The sequence below is a fragment of the Chionomys nivalis genome, chromosome 18 (assembly GCF_950005125.1).
Source record: "Chionomys nivalis chromosome 18, mChiNiv1.1, whole genome shotgun sequence".
In the NCBI taxonomy this organism is placed as follows: domain Eukaryota; kingdom Metazoa; phylum Chordata; class Mammalia; order Rodentia; family Cricetidae; genus Chionomys; species Chionomys nivalis.
In genome coordinates, this window is record NC_080103.1 from 46,103,477 (window position 1) to 46,112,613 (window position 9,137).

A 9,137-nucleotide genomic window follows, 5' to 3' on the forward strand; every position below is an offset into this window, starting at 1 on the left:
TATATCACAGATGGATTGAATATCTTTTTGAAATTGAAGCTGTTAGGAAAGGCTTCATGGTGTCTTCGTTTGGTTTTATAAAGACTGGTCTAACAGAACTAGATTCAACTGAGGCCCTTACTAGACAGGACCTCTCCCTGCCATGTGTTCCCCCAAAGAACTACCTTGGAACTTCTGCTGCCCTCCCCCTTTTTCCTTATATGACAGATCCAATTCTGGCCTGGAACTAGAGTCTGAAGAGAAACTGGGATACTGCACAGACTGCTCGTTCCTTACACATTGATTAGATGCTAACGCGGAAATACCTGAGAGAAGAGTGGGTAGCTAAAGTACACAGACGCAAAAGAAGAAATCCAATTTTAAAAAGGAAACCAAAAAATTACACAAAAATCTCATAGTAAGACTTCATAGCTATATTCATATAAAATAATATATCAACATTTTATACCCCTCCACGACAGAGACCACCCACACAGGAGTGTGCAAGCAGCTCCTCCTGAGGGTAAGTCATAAAATAATAGAGACATGATGTCATTAGGCTAAAGAAAACCAAAGCTTCAAACTGTGGGCAGTAAACGGACCTTAGAGCAGGCTTAAGAGAAGATGGTTTATGAACCCATAGAAATGGGTCCCCAGGAGCCGGCAGTGCTTCACCCAACAGGAGATCAGACTGGCTTATTTTTTCTGTGGGTCAAATGACAGGCTGGGAAATGAGTGGCATCCTGGGGGTGTAGCTCACTCCAACTTCAGCAATAGATTTGAAAATTATTCAGAACCAATTTTGTGGGCAAGATTAAGAAATAGCTGGCTTAAGTAGACCCTGTTATTGTGGGAAGGAAGGTTTGTAATAGTTTGGCACAGGTCTAGCCCTTGGGCCCTGCCAAAACAACATTTTATCAATACCTTAATGATTTTTTTTTCAGTTGTCAGTTTCCAGACAATAAAAACCTATGAGGGTTTGCTAAAATCCCGGACTGAAGCTGCACATAAATACTAGACCTAAATAGGAAAATAAATTTTAATAGGAGAAATACAAAATCCATACATACAAGTTAAAATAACAGAACTAGGCATATTTTATTTAAGCATGGTTTGTGTAAAAAAAGAAGCCAAACCAACCTGTGGTTTGGCCAGCAGCAGGCTCCGTGTGAGTCACGCATCTCTGAGCCCTGGGAAGTTAACAATCTCTTTTACTGCAGTGCTGAGTGAGGAGGTTCAAATGAAGGGGAGTGGTGTTCTTCCAAAGTAATGCGCTGTTGGTCTGTCAGAGTGTTCCTGGATATTGAGTTTGAATTTGACCAAAGTGGAAAAACCAAGGCCAGAAGAGAGATGCTCTAAAGTCATGTGGTACCACTTGGGTAGATGCAACAGTTAGGCCCACCAGCGTTGCAGATAGAACGTCCTGGACCTGGACAGTTGATTGACAAGGTACCATAATCCTAGCATGCAGGAAGTACGGGCAGGCAAACAGGACAGAGTCTGAGGACAGTTTGCATGGTACATCAAGGCTTTATCACAAAATACTAAACTTTCTAGTTAAAAACTACCCAAAATGCTGCCATTCGGGCTTGTTGGGGTGCCCATTCTTCATCCACTATACTTCGATCTTCCCAGCTTTCTACCCCATGATGACTCTCTCTGATGGAGAAGCCTTATTAGCCAATTATCTTTAAGAGGTGGGTCCTAGTTAAGGTGTGGCTTGCTGGAGCCTGGGAGAAAACTGGGGCATGGACCAGGTGCTCTCTCTCTCTGTGATTCCCACGGGGCACAGCTGAGCTTGGACTTCTCGTTCCTGTTTCGTGAGTTTTCCCCTTATAATAAATAAAAATATAATTGTTTTATCCTTTAGCTAGCCTGGTTGCTTCCCGAATCAAGCTAATTTCTACATCTCTCTGGTAAAAGACAGTATTTATTCACTTGGCAAACATTTTATTAATCAGCTAGATTCTGGCAACTTTTCTAAGCATCTTGAACATCAGTAAGCCCAAGAATCCTATCATTGTGTAGTTAATGTTCTAGGGGAAAGACAATAATCAACAGATCATATAAATAAACCAGTGTCGAGTCATATTAAAAGTTGACGCACGAGATGGGGAAGGTGAAGAGAGGAGTGGAAAGGGATGTGGGGGCGCTCAGGAACAGAGAAACGTTGTAAGTTGTTGTTTTCAGGTCTCCCAGAGAGGAAGCATTCGAATGGCATCTTAAAGGCCGCATGAGTCACACAGACCCCTATTGTGATGACAAACACCTGGGTGATCAACTTACCCAGAAAAAAAAAAGTTTATTTTAAAATAAAATAGGTTTAGAGCTTCCAGGCCATGATTATTAATTATTCTCCCGTTGCTTCTGGGCCTATGCTGAGTGAAATGGGGACATGTGGCAGGGCCAGACTGCATACCTCAAGCTGGAGTCCAAATGAGAGAAGCAGGAGAGCCTACAGTTCCATTATCCGCTTTGAAGCCACGCCCCTAATGACCCTTATAAAGGTGCTTCCATTGCCCAAGAATGCCGAGCTGAGGACCAAGCTTTGACTACATTGGCCTTGTGAAGATGCTCCAGAGCCAGACTAACGCGTGAAAGAGCTGCCCGCATGAGTGATGAGGGGAAAAGATTGCAGGCAACAGTCCGTGTGTTGTGCGCCAGGAAGGGACGATGAGAAGATGGCAGGAAATGAGCTCAGAAAGATAATTGGGCACAGAAGAACTTTGGCTTCTACTCTAATTAAGGTGAGAATCAACTGGAGTTTTGGATGGAGGACTAACATGATCTGACTTGTACTATGGAAAGATCACTCTAGCTCCTGTGGGAAAGCTGAGTTCCAGAAGAGTTAGGTGAAGCTAGCTTATGAGTAGAAGGCCTGGGCAGCAATCCACGTGATCAATGACATTGCTCCCAGCAGTATGAGGGCAGTATGCTGGTAGGAAGTAGAGCAAGCAACCCTTCCTGAACATCTGGATGTGGCATGGGAACAAAAGAGCATTGAAGGCAATTAGGGGGTCTCAGCTTGAGCTGATGAACACTGAAGGGGAAGGGATGATACAAAGACATCAGCTTTGGGGAGGAAGATGAAAAATTGAGTTTGGGGCAGATCAAGCTGGAGGTCTCTATCAGACCTTCAAGTGGAAAGGTCAAATAGAGAAGGGAAATGGAGCTAGAGATACAAATGCAGAAGTCTCTGGAAGGTAAGTGGCATTTCAAGCCATGCAAGTGAATTAAAGCATCAAGACAATGAATGTAGAGAGGAGTGAAAAAGAGCAAGTGTACTACATGACACTCTGACAAGAGAAGAGAATCAACAAAGCAGAGGAGAGAGAGCCTTGCATATTGGGAAACTACTATATAATGCCATAGAAGCAAAGATGAAAGAGTGATCAACAGTCAGCGGCCGCTGAGGGGTCAAGTACAATGAGCATTGAGAATTGACCATAATTCTTAGCACCGCAGAAGTCATGGGTTACCTTCACTAAAGTGGTTTCTGCAGAATGGTCAGAGATGAGGTCAAACTGGAGTAGACCAAAACTGGAATTTTAACCTTTTGTCAAAGGGAGAATAGCTAGAAAAAAAAAATGAGATCTAAGAAAGGCTCAGATGAGGAGAGCAATTACAGTTTCCAGTTCATGCTTGCATATCAGATCCATAGGACAGAAATCTGAATTGCTGTAACGATGTCCTTTGGTGGATGAGAATGCATGTGGTCTCCGGAAAAAGTGGGGAGATTGTTTATGATCAGAGGTGCAGGTGTTCATCTATAAAAACAAGAGAGATGCAAACAGACGGGATACTGAGAAGCTCCAGTGGTTAGGTAGTGTGGTACAACTTCGAGAAAGTACTCTTTGTTTCTTCACAGCCCTTCTTGCATGGAACATCTAACCAGTTCATTTACTAACCCACAATACACATGATCCTAACATTCATGCTGCGAGCCTCACAGGAAAATGCTGCTTTTAGCTCCATGCAGAATACTTGGCTTAAAATCCATGCCAGCTGACAAGAAAAGAAACACCCAAGACGTATGTAGTCTTTGGAAAGGAGACAATACATAAGGAACGCCACTAGCTTTATTTTAGTATTTTTAGCATTGATATTTCGAGAAATTTTTAAGTAGAGGTAGCACAGAAAAACCAACTGAAAAGTAAAAGCTAAATTGCTAAAATATTAATGTTTCAATATGGTCAAGTAAGTCAGACTCTCTAACCGTATCTTTAATACAGTTTTACATTTCTGACCTCTGAATAAAAGATTTGAGCTTATCCCCTAACTCTTGAAGGTCCAAAGATGCTAAGGTCTGAATAGTGCAAGACCGCATTCACATGCAGGAACACTATGAGGCAAAGAGTTGAGCTTTACCATCATAAGGAGCACCCAGGGATGCAGAACGAGGGAACACTGGTTTGGTCTAGCCTTGGCTGTCTGCCTTTTAGACAATCCCTAAATGAAACATTCCATGTATACAAAGGCATAGTCCTTACCTTTCTGATCCTCATCCCTTTGTCCTGATTTCCCAAACTGCATTCTAAGCATTTGAAGTCCATCACACCCTTGCCACTCAGAGGATGATTTGCATAAGGTTCTTACTAGGCTGCCGGTGTAGAGAGAAATGGTGTCAATCACTGAGGAAATCACAAGATTAGAGACCCCACATTCCTGATTAGGATATACTGTAGGTCTATGCGCAGACTTTTAATTGAGCCTTGTGAATAGCTCAGGGTCTTCCAAGAGGTGTTTGTAATGTAAATTTTATGGAAGAGTAAATCTAGCAAATTACCTGAAGCTAGGTCATGTGATTAACCCCCATCATCAATTCAAAAAGCAACATATTAACAATATTTTATGACTCAATCTCTGCTCAATCCTATTAAAATGACATTCAGTTGCCAATCTGCACACACGCACAAAGGAGAGGAAAGAGAACTGATCACTAGTATGAGGTAATTAGGAGACCTAAAGGTTTCTCAGAAGCATCTTACCTACCATTACACTATTAATGACAATTATTTAGATGAAAACTCTATACCTCCAAGGGCTTGCAACACAGCCCCCTTGAGAGATTATGACCATTGATGGTCAGAGATGGGTAGGAAAGGTTGGGAACATGAAGCAAAGTGTGGAATGTTGTTGATTTGAGGAATTCGAACTCCATAAAGATGCTGGGGGTGGGGGGAAGTCAAAGAAGGTTAACTAGAATCTTGTGAGCAGAATATGGGGTTCCATGCTTGTAGCCCCAGCACTGGAGAGATTGAGGCAGAGGGATTGCTGAGATTTTTAAGGGGAAGGAGGAGAAGGGAATGGATAGGAGGGGAGAGACAACAGAGAAGAAATGAGTTAGAAGAACTTTATCTAAGACCTAAAAATAAACACAATCCTTCATCATTGAACTCCATAATTACAGTTCATTTCATAATTAGAAAAGGTGTTTTACCAATCATAAAAGGAGGCTTAGAAAAAGAAAAGAGTGTACAACAAAGCACCTTCTCTGGGTGTAAATATGAAGCTATTCAAATAATTAGGTGTTCTTAACAATTCCATAAATTCTTCAAAAAAGATAATGCCTGAAACCAGTCACACTCTAGAGAAGTCCTGTGATCTTATACAAACTGGACAAGCCACTTTGGCTGAGAAATAAATAAAAATCATCACTGCAGATGGATTCACTCAGATAGGTGCTGCTTTCTGAAGAGAGAGGGCTGGGTTAGTCTTCATGGAAACTAGCGGCATTTTACACCAGTGTGTTTAATGCCATCTCCTCTCCTTGGTAAATCTCGTGTGTTCCTGTGATTTCTCCCAGTGCTGTGCATGCGATTCCTGCAGCCAGAAGCTAACTGGTGGAGGCCAATAGATGTACATTTCTCTGTCATAACCCCAAAGGTTATATTCTGACATGAGGCCAGAGGAAGAAAGAGGGCTGTGCCCAGCGTCTTCATAGGGAAGCTGTCATATCGCCACTCTAGTTTATCCTAGAAACAGCCCTTGGCAAAACTGCAAAATAACAAGTTTATTGAGCATGGACCTTGAAGGACTGAGGCAGAGAACAGACAGAAACAAATACTCCTTCGCTTAAAGTTGTGAACATCTGCTGTTTAGATGTCCCTAAGATATGGAAGCTGGGAAGAAAAACAAATAGGCCAAAATTAACTGAAAACATTTGGGGAACTTGGAGATGGCTCACTGGGTGATGAACTCAGGGCCTGAGTTCAGATCCTCGGCATCCACATAAACATTTGGATATGGTGATGCACTCCTGTAACCCCAGTGCCAGGGAGTAGAGGCAGGAAGATCATGAAGGTTTGCAGACTAACTAATCTAAGGAAAACTACCAGCCCAGGTTCAGTGAGAGACCTGTCTCAAAACTTCAGATGACGCTTGTTTGCCCTTTCCCTTGCCTCTTGCTCCTCGCTTGCCTCTCATGCCTCTTTTTTTCTCTCTTGCTTCTTGTCTTCCCCTTGTCTGTCTGCCTCTCTCAAGTACCCACCCTGACATGATCTCTCACTCTTTTGCTCTCCCCCTTCCTCAATAAACCTCTTGTACTAATGTAATAAAAGTTAAGGCAGGGACTGGTAGGGAGAGACATCCCAAAGTCAACCTCTGGCCTCCGCAGGCACCCACATGGGTGAGTGTGCCCACACACAACTGTGTATACACAGATAACCACATACACACACACACACACACACTAAGTGTATAACCAATAAAAAATGAAGTGAGCTCATTTCAAATTATTGGCAATAGCAAAAGCATGACAATGTTTAAAACTGTGAATTTTCAAATATAAGGGATTTTTTTCTTCAGTTAATTGTTTTCACTTGCGCACGGTGGAAAGTTTGGAATTCACATTCTGATTATGAGTTTTGAAAAACCTCTGACCCTATAACTATGAACTATGAACTCTTCTTCAAACCAAGGATTTATCTGTTTCAGAGTGATACCAACGGTATTTATACGACTACCTTGACTAAGCCAAGAAGTGGGCGTTCATCAGCTCCTCAGATTCACCGGCCCCTCTCTGAGCTCCAAGCTAGCTTCCTACCAAGCAGCCACCGAAACGCCTGCCTTTCCTCTCCCCTCTCTACCCAAACTCCAACTTCCTTGACGTCGTCTTTCTCTTTCCACTCCAGTCCTCTCAATGTGTAATGTCCACACTGCACTTCACACAGACAATGCCCAGATATGTGACTCATGCCAGAATTCCTGGTCTCCGGATCCTCACAGGTGGAGGCACTGAGCACCCCTTCCTCAATAGACCAACTGTTCTCACAGTAATAACCCTAGAAAACCAGGTCGTATTTATTACAAAATAAGTTCTTATGCAGCATTGTCTTCCAAGATAACCCCTCTCAAAATCTTGATATCATTTGTGTGTGTGTGTGCACACGTGCATGCATGTGCACATTTCTCACATAAGCACCCATGGTTTTATTTGCATAGCCCCAATGATATTGAGTTTCTTATCCCTCTCTTTAAGACTATAATCACAGCTTGACTGGTACCTCTGGAGTACATTTACCCATCTCTAGGTGGTTATCCCTCTATTTCAGAGTACTTTTCTCTCTCACCCCTGCTAAACTTCCCACACATAAAATGAAAACCCAACATTATCTTTTGAAATAACGACTGTGAAAACTAATGATAAAAAACCCCAACGTCTCAGGAACCTTCAACAGAGGTGCACTTCTTGTTCCTACGCCCATTCTTTCTGAGCAGGCTGGCTTTGTTCCCCCATGTTTTCTTCATATAAAGCGAAGTCGTCTCTGCCTGGAGCCTCATGATCTGCTGACAGAAACAATAGAAGGGTGGCAACACCAAGCAATGGCTTTCTAAGCAGCTCCCATATTTTATTTATTAAAGAAAATAAACTGCCAGCCAAGATATAATTCAACCATATAGAAAACCTCAGTAAAAGAGAAATAGCAGAAAGCATTGAGAACAGATAATACAACCTACCACACTATCACTAAAGGTACAATATAATCTCAAGATTATTTTTATTATTTTTTCCCCAAAACATCTGAACCCCAGCAGTTCTACCATCTTGGAGGAGCTGTGTGCATTGAATCTCTGTCCCTTACCTCTACCCGGTTGGGGTCATTTGTCCTACATTTATCCAAAGTGTCAATAAAAATGGTTCCAGACCCTGTGATGTATTCCCTGAAGGAGCAAATCACCCCTCATCGAAAATGCACTATCCTGGTATCTGTAGAGGAATGCAATGATGCCTAGTCATGGCAGGACCTCGGTGACACCATGCAAGTTTAATAATTTGTTTAAAAAGAATATGGAAGTTACAAAATGAAATTTCTTTTTCCTTCAAAAATTAAAGACCTCTGCCTTTCATGAGAAATAAAATCGTTAAATTCAGAGGCAGAACATGCCAAGTTTGTATTTCAGTTTCACTGGTCCAAAAAATGCTGCAAATGTTTCTCAACCTCAATAAACCTCAGGTTCATCCTCTTCAGCATAGACAGTAGGTAGCATTTCTCTTACAGTCTTCTGGTAAAAAGTCAATGCATGGTTTTTGGCATATGGTTTATGTCAGTAAATGACAACTGACAGCCATTGGGTACACTTTCTCCAACATACATAAAAGAGATGTTTTCCAAAAACCCAACACAAGACAAAATAAACCTGTACCTCTTTGTACACACACACACACACACACACACACACACACACACACATGCCAAAAGTTCTTCCCAGAAAGACAGCACCGTGGTCCTGCCCAATACTGCCTGCATTTGTTTCTCCATAAATAAGACTTGTTGTCAAGAAACTTGAGCTCTGTGGATTTGCCATAAAACACATACCCTTGGATACGAGCAACAGGTTTTTTGTAGCGCTTTCCTGGATGTCAGCAGAATCTCACAAATCAGACCAGCAAAGTATAAAACATATGCCTTCAGCAACCTGCCAAAAACCAATAAAAGGAACCTGCGGAGAAGCCAAAGCAGAGAGCCGTGCAGCAGTCTGGGGCTGGAAGGCTCCGTAAATTCCCATGGAGATGCACTTTTGGTGAGTGCTTGACTAAACCAAACAGTTCTAAAGGATGAGAAGATTCTTCATATGGCTGCACACCACACAGCCGAGACCTTCAAACTGACAGCTCTGTCTTTTAGAGCCAAGTCTTTGGGGCCAAGAGAGGTTGA